This window comes from Asparagus officinalis, chromosome 8, assembly GCF_001876935.1.
Source record: "Asparagus officinalis chromosome 8, Aspof.V1, whole genome shotgun sequence".
NCBI lineage: Eukaryota > Viridiplantae > Streptophyta > Magnoliopsida > Asparagales > Asparagaceae > Asparagus > Asparagus officinalis.
The window spans coordinates 17705167-17720406 of record NC_033801.1 but is presented as its reverse complement, the minus strand read 5'-3'; positions in this window follow the sequence as shown (position 1 = coordinate 17720406).

The following is a 15240-nucleotide window of genomic DNA, read 5'->3' as shown; positions in this document are numbered from 1 at the left end:
CCCCTCCCGACCCCCCCTCCTCCGGAACCTCCCGACCCCCCCTCCTTCGGCGGTGTCCGTTGCGGAAATCAGTTTAAAAGGTATGATTTTTCTACTGAGCTTTAGAAATTTCAATTTTATTATTAATTATTGTTGAATTTGGTTAAAAACCCTAATTATGTTGAAAAATAAACGAGTTCAATTCTGAAAATCCTAACTTAATTAAATACATGTTAATTCATTTGAACAACACTAGTTATCATTATTGAGTTTTAAACACTTATAAACCCTAACTCATTTAAGTTTCATTCGTGCTATAAGTATGTGTGATTATTTAAGTTTGTGATGTGAAAATATGTGAAATAATTTTTTGTAAAAAATAGAGTGATATATAACACATTATAAATTTTTATAATGTGTTATAATCCAATTTAGGTGAATAAAAAAATAACGTTATCCCTAGACTTCCGTCCAATAATTACATCCAATTATTTGGACTTATAATATATGATATACGACTCAGATTTGGGTAGGAGACGAAGTTTTCTCCCAAAAATGAGCGTTTATTTTATATTATAGGAATAAAAAATTGGTACTGAAATTCGTAATTATTGGATCTGTCCTTCTCGGACGGGTTAGGAATATAGTAGTGCATACATCCAACTTTGTATACTTTGTATATTTTCATTCTTGAAAGTTTTGGCAGCACCTATTCGTTGTTCTCCGTGTACAATAAGCGTATGTTGTTCTGCGTTTCGGGTTATTACTGATACGCATAATAACATCCGCACAGTGTACAGGGAGAACAGCGGGTAGGTGCTGCCGAAATTTTCAAGAAATGAAAATATACAAAGTATATGAAGTTGGATGTAAGCACTACTATATTCTTAATGGATAGAAGCCTTCCTATGACAGCCGCAAGATTAGTGTAATTAGTTTTTACGTATGTTTTATATATATTTTATGTAGATAAATATTCATATTGTTAAATGATATATGAACGTATGTTTGATGTGTGTTGAATGTATAAGAGTAATGGATGTATTAGTAGTTGTGAGACTAATCGTATTTAATATTTATATATAACTTACAGATGAGGATAATTCCTGATAAGTCATGGATAGATATCCCTAGGCATCGTAGATTTCACAACACACGATACAAGGAGGGATGTGAAGCCTTCATGCGTTATGCGGAAATGAATCCGAGAAATTTAAGAAGCGGTGTTATGTACTGTCCTTGTTGTAGGTGTAGGAATTTGAAGCTGGTGAATAGAAATGATATACGGATTCACCTAATAAAATCAGGTTTTGATGAGAAATATAAATACTGGAACTGACATGGGGAGGGTATCACTGAAGATGAGGATCCAAATATGCATGTTGGTACGTCCAGTGGCCAACGAATAGATGACACAGAAACATTGTTGAATGATATTTTTCCTCGACCTACAGAATATGATGTTGATGATAATGTCGAGGATGATATTGGAGACAAAAGTGAAGATGATAACGAAGTTGAAGCCGAAGAGGTAGGAGGTGTCGCGAGTGTCGAAAATATTGATGATATGCATTCCTCCGCAGAAATAAAGCGAATAATGGAGCTACTAGAAGATAGTGAAAAGGACTTATATGAGGGATGTACCGAGTACTCCAAATTTTCATTTATGCTGAAACTCCTTCATATTAAGACACTTAGCGGTATGTCAGATAATTATTTTGAAATGCTTCTTGATTTGCTTCGGACTGTAATCCCTGAAGGAGAGAATAGCATACCCCAAACAACTTATCAAGCTGAGAAGATTGTCTCTGCTCTGGGTCTTGATTATAATAAGATTGATGCATGTCCGAATGATTGTATTTTGTACCACAAAGCCAATAAAGACCTTCAAGAGTGTCCGACATGTGGAGTTTCTAGGTGGAAACAGCGCACAAATTCTTCAACAAGGATTACAACGGAGACAAGGATAACACAGAAGAAAATTCCAGTCAAAGTGCTTCGACATTTTCCATTGGCTCCTAGATTGCGAAGATTATACATGAACAAGGAAACGACAAAGAATATGAGGTGGCATAAGGATGATCGAGTAGACGATGATAAATTGAGACATCTTGCTGATGCTTTAGCTTGGAAGCATGTTGATAAAATTTATCATCGTTTTGCCGAAGATTGTAGAAATGTAAGACTAGGTCTATCAAACGACGGATTCAATCCATTTGGGGTAATGAGCTCTGGCTGGTCTACGTGGCCAGTTGTATTAATGTCATATAATTTACCTTCATTGCTTTGTATGAAACAGCCGTTTATGATACTTTCATTACTGATACCCGGTAAGCATGCTCCGGGAAATGATATTGATGTCTACTTAGAGCCTCTAATTGATGAGCTAAAACAATTATGGTCTGAGGGTATTTTAGCATATGATGCCCATTTAAAAGAGTCGTTTAGATTACGTGTTATTCTACTATGGACGATTAATGATTTTCCAACTTATGCTAATCTGTCAGGGTACTCTACGAAGGGCAAGTGTGCTTGTCCTGTATGTGGTCCGGAATTTGAAGCTATTCAATTACCACATAGCCGAAAGAGTTGTTATTGGTTTAATCGAAGGTGGTTGCCCTTGAGTCATAAGTACAGAAAATTATCAGCTAAGTTTGATGGTACAGTTGAGAAAATAATAAAGCCGCGTCAACTGACAGGTACTGAGATCGTTCAATTACTTGAGGGGTTTCCAAAAGTTGTGTTTGGGAAAAAACGCTATTCTAAATTTAACACGCTCGGAGTAAGAGATTACTTAAAGTTAAAAAAGCCATTGAAGCGTAAGCGAAAGGTCCGTAAAATGCAAGTTGAGGACGAAGCCCAAACATTACCTAGAGGATGGACTAAATTTAGTATCTTCTTTCAGCTACCTTACTGGCAAAATCTTAAAATCCGACACAACTTAGATGTTATGCATATTGAGAAAAATATATGTGATAACATAGTATCAACTCTCCTACAAGATGCAAACAAGTCGAAGGATGATCTACGGGCGCGCCAAGATCTGACTGCTTTGAATATCCGAAATGATTTGCAAGCTCAAGACGTTGGCCTTAAAAAATTAAAGTTGCATCCGTCTCGTGTTACAATGTCAAATGAGCAGATGCAACGAGTTTGTAAAATTCTCAAATCGGTAAAGTCGTCGGATGGTTACTCTGCTAACATTTCAAATAATGTCCAGGTGCAAGAGAGAAAACTCTTAGGTCTGAAGACACATGATTATCACGTTCTTCTCCATCAATTGCTCCATGTTGCAATCCGTAACAATATGGATAAAGAAGCGTCGAAGATTATTATTGAGTATTGTGGATTTTTCAGAAAATTATGCTCTAAAGTCATAGATGTAGATGACTTTAAGAAACTTGAAGCCGATGTCCGAGTTACTCTATGCAATATGGAAGTAATATTCCCTCCTTCATTTTTTACAATTATGGTCCATCTTACCCAGCATCTTGCAAGAGAGGCTAGAATCGCCGGTCCTGTTACTTATCGTTGGATGTATCCGATTGAAAGGTAATTTACGATTTTTCTTATATTTATTAATTGTATACGCGTTTTTCAAATTACCGTGCTAATAATTAACTTTTATGATTATAAGATACTTGGGCTGCATGAAAAACAATGTTCGCAATCGAGCTCGTCCCGAGGGCTCGATAGCTGAAGGATACGTGGCTAACGAATGCTTTGTGTTTGCATCACGTTACATGCGTAAGAAGAAAACCACATCTCAAGCACCTCAAAAGGAGAGGAAGCGTGAAAAATACTCGAGATCTCTCTTAGATCAAATTCATGCATATGTGTTGGAAAACCTTGATATGTTCGAAGACTATCGAAGGTAACAAATAAAAACTGTAATATAGATGAGAAATATTCATTTTACATATAGTTTATCAATACAAACTTATATATTGTTTATATAGGCGACATCTGGAGAAGCTTAAGAATGAAACAACCGGTAGGAATGCAGCGCACAATATTCAGAAAAGACATAAGAAAGAATTTTCTGATTGGTTAAGATTTGATGTAAGTGTTTTACAATTAATTATTGAACATTCATAATATAACATCGCCTAAATATTCTCAAATTGTTTGTCTTAGGTTGAAAAATCACTTCTTGATGATACTACATTACCAGATGAAATTATTATCCATGCACAACGTCCTTATCACGAAGTGAGACGTTATAATGAGCATTTGGTGAATGGATATAAATTTCGAACGTTAGAGACCGATGATAGGAGGGTAACTCAGAACAGTGGGGTCATGGGCTTGTTTGCTCAAGAATGTTTTTCAAGTATAAGAGATCAGAATCCAATTCTAGCTGACATATTATATTATGGCCAATTAGAAGATATCGTTGAGGTAATTTACGGGTTTGGTAAACCAAAACAATGTACTTACACGATGTTCAAGGTTCGGTGGTGTCCTGCAAAAAAGCAAAAGGATCATTATGGATTTACACTAGTCAATCTTCACCGAGAAGTATATACGGATGAGAAATTCATTTTCGCAGAACAAGCTGATCAGTGCTTCTATGTGAAAGATCCGAATGTCATGTATGATTGGGTGGTTTTGTACAAGGAGCCAAGATCTGTTGTTCTTCCTAATAACAATGAAAAAAATATTGAAGAAAGTGAAGATAATTATAGTGAACCAATCGGTTCATCTGATGATGTTTGGCAAGAATTCTCTTACGCACAGAATGTGGCGCTGGATGTAGGTATGAACCTGATATGTTACACCACATTATCGATTTTTATCTTATCATAATAAAAACAATAATGCATTTCATAACAACATATCTCATGAGCATGTATACAATTTTTTCATAACGATTGTCTTTATTATATTTGCAGATGAGGAGGAGGATGAGGAGGCTCTTTGACCTGGAGGGTGATCGCTCACGGAGTATCACCCCAGGTAGTGGTGCTGATGATCCACTACCATCTCCGGATGCAGGTATAAAAATTAATTAATACTTTAACATGTTTTATAAATTTTTAGTTATCTAGCTCATAGTATTCATTTGTTGCAGATGTGGGATATTCATCACCCAGCGGTTCTGATGCAGCACCAGAATCATCCCCCGACACAGGTATTAAATATTTAATAATTGATAATGGTCAATTAAAATTTAATATTATTGATTCTTCTTTCTTATGTAGGTGCTACTTGGACCCCGACATATCCATCATATACATTCCATACTGACTTGCGGCCAAAGACCCAGGACTTTCTCAGTTTACCTTTACCTCCGGACTCTCATAAGTCCAAGGCTGATTCAAGGAAGTACCACCCACGTGCTGCGAGAAGGTATCAGGAAATGCTTTCTATGTTGGAGACTAGGAAAGCTGTTGCACTCGCAGCAAAAGAAAGAGAGATAGCGAATGGTAAATTATATAAAAACTTTTAATTTTCACATTTGTATATTATATGATATATTATCATGTTGTCATTATTGTAGGTGCTAAGAAGGATCGCATAGAGGGACGACGTGGCGGAGGTAAGCCTGATTCTAAACAACCGCCAAGAGGAATGAGGGCCATTATTAGGTGGAATAGTTCTAATTTACCCGTTGGTCCTTGGTCGGCCCGATTGAATGCATATATTGGGGTTCTCGTGCGTAGAGCGACCATTATCAACCCTTATTTTTATTTTCGAGAATTACCATGGACCGCATACGAGGCGATATGGACTGCGCTTATGGTAAGTGCATATTGTTTTAGATTTTCATTTATTAATAATTAGTAATTGATATTAAATTATTCTTACTAAATGTGTATGTAAATCTACAGGACTGCTTCTGCCTTGAGGACTTTGATGAGGCTTGGAATTATGTGTTTAATGTCAAGGTTGAAGCAGTCCTTAAACAATGGAGGCATGAGATCAAACATGAAACCTATGACAGGTATGAGGAGGACTGACAGATGTTTTTAAACCTCGATGACCGAGTTAACGAGATTCATTTCACGGCTCTCCTCATGTATTGGGACAGCGATGCCGCCAAAGTTAGTTTCATGAAATTTAGTTTATAAATTTAAGATATTATTTCATTTTATATTTACAGAATTTTTTTAAAGAATAAATCCACGAAGGGGTCAGAAAATAGAAGAAAGAAGCTGCATGACCATCACTTGGGCTCACACTCCTACGCCAATCTGGAGGATGTTTATTGTCAAGATACGGTATATGTCATTTAAAGATTTAAAAGATCTTAATGTTTAGTATGATTATGAAATCTCATAATTTATAATATGACAGGGAAAATCATTAATGCCGATACACTTGAGGGCCAGAGCGGCATATGGTACTTTTCGTGAACAATATAGGGGTGATGAGAGGAATCGGGATAAGATCACGGCAAATCTCGAGTTAGTGGTGAGACTTATACATATCTTGAGTAGTATTATTAATTCTATTTTGTTAACATTAAGAGGAAACGAGAACACAAATAATATGGTCATTATCTTGAATTAACTATAAATTTGTGCTTTAGGAGGGATTTGAGACCGCATCCAAGGAGGCTGCATCTGTCTACATTTCGCAGGAGGAGGAGCAAACCGAGCCAGACCCTCACATGCTTTCTGCAGAGGAGAACATCAATCTCACACAGAACCTGATGGGTCATAATAGGTAAGGATGGTGAAAAATCGAATCAATTTGAATACTACATACTATTTATATTTGTTTACCATTATTGAATTTGAGAGCAAAGTTTAATATTTATTTCTCCCTAATAATAGGAGAGGAAGATATCCTCTGCATGGTGTCGGAGCTTCACCTGGTATAAGCATCAGATCATCCACAGCATCCTCCACACCATCTACATCGACGAGAGCAGCCACAAGCAGTTTCCAGGCTATGTCATTTTTTGCACGTATCTCTGCGTATCTGATTGACAAAATTGACTCGGAGCTGCATATTCAGGTGACTAATGAGATGACTAGAGTTGCGCTGACGGCGAACTCGATGGATGATCTCATGGGGTATGTTATACAATATTTAGGCGGTGCTATTCCTTATAGCGCGTATGGTGGTGTCATACGGATCATTAGCTCGATTGGCGATAATTCCGGCGCTAGACAAAGTAGTGCTCAGGTACCTTATTTTTTTTCTTATATTTATAAATTCATTTTTATCTAATATGTTATCAAACACCACATAATGATTATTCAATTAAACATTCAGAGTGGAGATATTGGAGGGAGCAGCACCCGTTCTCGTAATCGGGATAGAGATACCCCCGCCGACGACGATGGATGAGGTTTTTTTATTTTTAATGCAATAAACAGTTTTATTTGTTATAACACTACATTTATTCATGTCGTGTATTATCTTAGTCATGTGCATTGTTAGTATATATGTTGTTGGATGTGTTTTAGACGGAACTGATTGATGTATATTTTGAAGTGGATGGTTGGATTTGTACAATGTGTTGGATTTGGTTATATAGATGTTTTTGAATGGAATTGTTATGAATTTTGATTATGATTGGATGGTTGAATGTGGCGTGTACAGTATTTTCTGGATGTATTCAAATATTAATGTAATTGTACAGGGAAATACAAATTTTAATTAATTTTTTCCCTGAAAAAAGGTAATCTAGACGGAATTCCGTCTAGATTGAATGAACCTAGACGGAATTTCCGTCTAGGTTGTAAAAAACCAACCTAGACGGAAATTCCGTCTAGGTTGACTTCCGTCTAGATTGATCAATCTAGACGGAATTCCGTCTAGTTTGCAACAATCTAGACGAAAGCAAAATAAACCACTCAAACTAGACGGAATTCCGTCTAGATGACCTAATCTAGACGGAATTGCAATCAACCTAGACGGAAATTTCCGTCTAGGTTGATCGTTTTTCTACTAGTGTGGGGGAATCGTCTGATTCTTGTCGTGTTCGTTTTTTAATCTATTTTAGGTGTTTTTTCGCAATCATTCTCATAAACCTTTAATATTTTTAAATTATCCTTGCTAATTATTGAAATTGAAAGGAGCTTCCCTAGTTCTTATAAGTTGTTTTGAAAATAGTCTTTAATGTTATTGAATTACTATTAGGTTTTTTCTTAAAAAAATTTCAAATTAGTCGCTCCGATTAAGTATAGAAATACAAGATATAATCATTCACACTTTCTTGAACTTTGACAGTTTTCCATATAATCTTAACTATTATTAACTAAACTCCTGTGAAGTTTTTATCACTTAACCCCTAAATTGCATAATCATCTCTAATTGCACGTGCCAAAAATGTGAAAATGATGAAAATACTCTCAGCCAAAACAATTCCTCATTTTGTTTTTCAATATTTGTTTTTGAAATAAACCACAATTATCACTTTTTTTACTCACAACTTTCAACATTATCTGCTAACACTTCACACTAAACACTTTACATGACCCACACGCTTAAAATATCTAGTTCAAATGTTGAGCTTTTGTAAAAGCTTTCTAAAACTATGGGCTAAGTTTCAAACTACTTATATATTATAGTATATATTTTTATAACAAAGTACATTATAGTCTGGTGGTTGAAATCTTTTTGAATAAATCATAAATCACGGGTTCAAGGCTCGTCACTTGGCTCATTTAATCTAATAATTCTCTATGGTATCCTTTGGCAAAGGGTTAAGTGAGGGGTTAAGTCTCCCTTCTTAATCCGTCAAACATAAAAAAATCTATACAATGGTTAAAGTGAGTTAACCCTCCATAATTTGCTAAACATAAAAAATATAGAAGAGTTAAGCTAACCCTTCTAAATGGATTAAAATGAGTTAAACCCTCAACATGAGGGGTTAACTAATACTCTGATTTAGAAGGATTAAGAGTTAATCCTTCTAATTATAAAAAAAATAGTCAAAATCATTGTTATTCCCAAACATTAAAACTGATCACAAGGGCTAAAATAACATATATTTAACGGGTTAATAATTTTGTCCTTCAGATTATCGAATGAGCTAAGTATATTAATCATTCTCTTTAACCCTTCTTCCTTAACATTTTGCCAAACGGGGCTTATAAGTTTAAAGTTGGACTTCCACTCGAAGTTAGATTCCAGTTGGGCTTGGGGCAAATAGGGCTAAAATGCTATGATGGTATAATATATGCTTTGTAGGTGCACTTTGCATTGGCATTAGGGTGCATAGGTGGCCCACCGTCCACAGCCATGCAAATTGCTTCATAGCTCACTTAGAGCTAATTAGAGGTGACTGTTGAGCTTTTAACCTACTAGATTATTGGATTTAGGATAATTGTTAGGCTTCTGAACTAACCTGTTTAATAGACTTATTAAACAATAGTTAGTAGATTGAGTGGTTGTAAGTACTGACTTGACATTTGGGTTGCTTTCATTAGTGGGCGGGCAACTATTGGTCTAGTCAGAGACTTATATTAAGCTCTCTATTCAATACCAAAGATACAAGCTCTCTCACCTATCCTTTAGAGCCTAGAATTAATAGTGCCCATTTTAGTCCACTCAAGTGCAATGCATGTTTGGGTTAGTTTTGTGCCAGATTGAGGAGGTCATAGTCTATAGTTAGACTGAAAAGGTCGCCTAGTGCATGGGCTTGATCAAGGTGATCGTAGAAGGTCTAGTTTGTGAACACCAGTATACTCAACTTGTTGTTCCTGAAAGAAATTCAACTTTTGGATTCTTGTCATGGAAAAGGTGGAATCTTGTTTCAAATTCAGTGTTTTAGGATGGACAGTGACTTGTACAAGTTTTTTGTAGTAAGTATTTCAGAAAAATTCATATTCACTATCTTGATTTTTTTCCGCTTTTGTTCTAACACAAAATATAGAGAACAACACCTAAAACAAGGTCAAAGGATTTTTTTAATAAATTTAACCCACACCAGCAATAATCTACAATACTAGCCTTAGCCCAAACCAAATCTGCCAACAAAAAAGAACACCAAGCTCAATCATTCAACACCTTTTTTAACCCTTTTTATTCCATTCTCTCCCGCATAATAATAATGTTATTAAATGTTATTTACCCATTATCAACATCTTTCACCTTTATTCTCCTACAAATCCACCCTTTTCCTCAGCTTTTGGGATAGACACGTGTATCTACACCAAAAGCATCACCAAATCAAAATAAAAAACTCAATTAACATCTTTTACCTAGTTTTCTTGATATTAGTTGTAGGCATCGAAAATTGCCCATAGGTCTCCACGAACAGTTCAGTGTTAAAGAACGACGATGAACGTCATTATCCGATCCACAGGAGTTCGATTGATGTCGATGAACGATTGAAGTGAATCGACGAACTACGAAGGCACGGGCTAATCGAGAGCCCCGCGATGTTTACAAAAGGAACAACGCCCTTCGTGTCTCGTTCATCCTACAGATAATCCAACCATCGGAGCTGATAGAACTCTTCGTCAGACTTCCAACGCACTTCGAATCACTAAAATCCGAGTTCGGACGAAGAATTTACAGCGGAAGCTGACGAATACACCTCAACGGAGCGTCTCGGTCAATGCGAGACACCCCAAGGGTGTCTCGGATTTTCCGAGACACCCCAGGGGTGTCTCGGATTTTCCGAGGCACCCTAGGGGTGTCTCGGAATTTCCGAGGCACCCCAGGGGTGTCCCAACGCGGATTTGGGCCCTGTAGTCCGTTTTAACCGCTCCGTTATCCCTCATGCCTATAAATACAAGCCTTAGGCCTCATTTTTTGAGGATCTGGAATTTTGGAGAAGAGGCGAAGCCCTGCCGGAGTGAAGAGTGATCGAACACTTCAACACAAGAGGTTTCTTCATCAGATCTACATCACCCGCATCCGTTCCTTAGCATTACCCCTCGTCGGTAATCCTAAGAAGAGCAAATATCTCGCTTTTTCCGAGATAGGCGCTTCAGTTTCTAGATCTCCTCGCGGATCGACGAAGCTCTAAACCAGATCTGATTGCCAGGTGGTCCACGGATATCGACGTCCCCGTCACAGGCTAAAGACCCACGCAAGCAAGAGACGATAAACGGATCTTGTGTTTATTTTCAAGAAAGTTGTAATTTTTAATTCTTTGTTATTTGAATTCATTTGTAACGTTTGAAGTTTAATGAAATCAATGATGAAGGCAACTTTTGACGAAAACAAACTGGCGACCACAGTGGGAGCCAACGGCCTCGCTACCGAGGCCGTCGTGACGCAACCGGCCTTCAATATCCGGGTGAACGAAGAGATCGAATACGAGTTCGATCAACAAAAGTTTGAAGAGTACCTCTCTTCCTCCTCCTCCAGATCCGCCTCTCCAAACAGGCGCAGGAAGACTTCATCTTCCAGAGATGCTCGCGGGACCTCCGACTCGAAGATCCGAGATCCCCTCGCTGTTGCATCTACTCCCCGCGACGTTCCTAGGACGTCCAACGCGGTTGAAGCTGCAGATCCAGATCTGCCCTCCGCCGTAAAGACAAGTGTCGAAGGTGCTCCAGCTTTGTCGAAAAGGGCACGCCAAAGACGGCATCAACGTCTCGCCCGACAACTGGCCAAGGCCACAGAATCGATGGACGGGATCCGCTACAATGAGGATCTAAAGTCCAGACAGCGCCAAGAGCAACAACGGCGCACAACCAACTCCTCTTCCAAGACAGAGACGAACGAATGGGTTCGTGTCAAGAGGACTCACTCAACCCTCGAAAAGCGAATCAAGAAACGCCGCGCATTGCTTGCGCATGCCCGAGTCCTTCTGCAGAAAGCGGAAAGAGATGCCAGAAAGAAGGAGACGGGTAAAGAAGCCGTCAAAACACAAGCAGATGTGGGTGCCAAAGGCAAAGCCGGCGCCAAAGGCAAAAGTGGACGGAATCGCCGTCCAACCTTCATCAAATCCAGATCCCGTTTCCCTTGCCCCTCCGGCGGAGTCAGGTAAGAACGTGGGTCTTCCTAGATCCAAGGTTCCTTTGAAAGGTCGTCTCGGTCCTTTATCGGAAAACCGAGGTAAAGCACCTGTCAAGGAGCGATTGGGACCGTTGAAAGGTCCCCAAACAACAAACCAGACTGGGGGTCGTGCTAATCCCCCCAAGAAAGATAACAGAGGGAAAGCCCATGTTACCGACCGCATTGGATTACGTGTCGAAGTTCAAGAGCCCGTTAAGTTTTCACGCTCGCAAAAGCACTGTCCGTGTGCCAACATCATCAGGGCGGTGTTGTCAGAATGCTGCTGTTCTAAAACCCCAAAGAGAGTCTCGGTGTTCGAGAGGATTTCCAAGCCAAGGCGTTTTCGTGGGAAGAAGTTCGTTCACCATGAGGACGAATTCCTAGAAGTGTCTGTTAATATGACCGGCAGAGGGAAATCGACACGACCTTCTAGCTCAGATCAACTTGCCGAAGCATCCCAATGCATGACTCGATTGCGGTCAGGGATCAATAGGCGAAAGAATTACCAAAGGATGCAAAAGGGACTTCCTTTGGAAGAGGAGGCGTCAGATGCTGGTTCAGACTCCTACTCGGCTATAGCATCCGATAACACGGCGTCTAGTGCGGGACAGCCCTACGAATCACTTATGATCAGCGCCGAACAAGTAAGCAAGATGCTTGAAGATGCCTTGACTAAGCAGAAGGAAGCTTTCAAGTTCGAGATGGAAATGGCCATGCAGCAGATGAGAGAGATGCATGACCAGCAAATCGCGGCACTGACAACTCACCAAGGAGAACCCAGTCGTCGCAATAATCCGAATCAAGAGGAGAATGAACGGGAAGAGGATAATGCCAACATGAACATCCCTCCCGTCAACAACAATAATGGAGGAGGTCCCTCGGATGATAATACGAAAGAAGATCACGTTACCTCTCCCCGAAACCACTCGAAGACAGATACGAGTGAAGACAAGAAAATGAAGGACTTGGAGAGCAAAATCAACGCGTTGATGAATGCTCAAGAAGTGAAGAGGTCCGGTATACCATGTCCATACCCAAGGGAGTGGGAATCAATTCCATATCCGGCAAAGTTCAATCTCATTAACTTTACGCCGTTTGATGGAAAGGGTTCCCCTACCCAACACTTAATATATTTTAAGTCTCACTTAGGAATAATCTCCGGCAATGAACCCTTAATGGTGCGGTCATTCGTTGGCACTCTTCGCGGAGCGGCCTTCGATTGGTATCGTCGCCTCAAGCCGGGGAGTATCAGTAGTTGGGACGACATGGAGGATATGTTTCTGACAAACTTCTTCGACGACGACACTGAGGTCTCAATCGGCACTCTGTTTGATGAGAAGCAGAAGAATGGTGAGACAGTCGAAAACTTCGTGAAGAGATTCCGAAATAAAGCAATGAATTGCAGGGATCCGGTCAGCGAAGATTTCATCCTCGAGACCTGTCATAATAATCTTTCATTGGACATCCTGGAAGCTATGGGAATGGCACCGCCAAAGACCTGGAAGGATCTGAAGGTGCGAGGAGAACGAGCCGAACGATTCCTTAAAAGGAAGAAGGCAGAAAGGGGCCAAATAGCAAATAATGCTCCGCAACAGAACTTTGTCCCTAAGAGTAAGGGAAAAGCACATGCGAATGCTGTGGACGCAAATCAAACATTCGAGGTGCAAGCACAACCGCAACGGCAGCAACAAAAGGCGCCTCAACAATCAAGGTGGCAACAGCAGCCCCAGAAGCCAAAGGCCTCGGAGCCAAAGTTCCCAAAAGTCTATTCGTTCAAAGAGGATGAAGTTCCCGGTATCTTCAAGTACCTCATTGAGAATAACAAGATCAAGTTACCTCCAGTCCAGGATCAGGAAGATGCTAAGAGAATCAATGATCCAAAATACTGCGCATTCCATAGAGCGGTGCACCATCCTACCAAGGCGTGCTATGCCCTTAAAGATAAGATCCAGGCTCTAATCGACGTCGGGGTCATTACCATGAAGCAGCCAAAGGAGAAGAAAGTGAGTGCGAACGCAGTATCGATTAGTTTCGGTTCTGTTCCCTTGAACTGGTTTCAGCATGAGCCGGTAATAAACGCAGCAGTGAGGACCGTGAACGATGATCCTCACAAACAGCGCCAGAAAGGACTTGTACCGCATATAGCCCCGAATGGCAAGATTCTTTGGGTTCATCCAGATTTGATTGGAGACGAACAATGGACTGGAGCCTCTTCCAAGAAAAAGTCAAAAGGAAAATGTAAGTCTTGTTATGGAGCTTTTGCTATTCCAGGAAAAGACGACGAGGAAATCCCAGCCTTCCCGCTTTCTGAAGACGAACAGGAGGCCTTTGTAACACGGAGCGGGAATGAATATCACTACAAATATCCGGATGTTTCTGAGCAACTGGGACCGAACAAAACTGTTCCCTCAAAGACGTTGGCGGAACTAGGGATTGTCGCAACTCCCCCAACACCTGTAGCGGGAGAAGGGGAAAGAGCCTCTATACCAGGAAGTCCAAAACCCGAGGCAGTCTCGATTCAATCATCCGATTGGGAAAGACAAACCGGGAAAGGCAAGCTCTCCGCCCCATTTTGACATCATGGCGCAGTTAGCTAATATACCAGCAAGGATAACCCTGTATGAATTGTTGCGTCTTTCAAAAGACACAAGGAAAGCATTGCAGGAAGCCTTGAACGACTCTGAAGCTTTCTTGACTCGAATCAAGCCGTCTTTTGGAGAACCGGAGCCATCGGTTCAACACTGTAATCTCGCGGCACAACATTTTCCTTGCATCTCTTTTACCAAAGAAGACATGCAGACGAAGAACTCAAAGCATGATCGGCCTTTGTATTTCACCGGACACATTGGCTCCAGCATGGTCAACCGGATCCAAGTTGATCCGGGTTCTGCTGTTAGCATCATGCCATTCCGACTGATGCATCATCTCGGAATTCTGACTAGCAAACTAGCCTCCACCGGCACTACGATTTACGGATTCAACACCAGCGGGTCCAGACCCTTGGGGAAGATTTGAATCAAATGCCAGATCGGGGATTTAAAATCAGAAGTTACCTGCTATGTGATTGACGCAGAAACGTCCTATAACTTACTGTTGGGTCGACCTTGGATCCACGGCAATCTTATAATCCTGTCAACTCTTCATCAGTGCCTCAAGTATGTGGACACAAATAATGAAGTCAAGACGGTGGTCGCGGATAAGCAACCGTTTAAGGGATTGGAGAACTATTTCACCGATTCCCTTCTATACGGCGCCGAATCCGATACTGAATCATCGGCCCAAGGAACGGACAGCAGAGATGAAGCTGATACCGAAGCTGGGTTTGATTATGATGGTGGTTTTGTACTT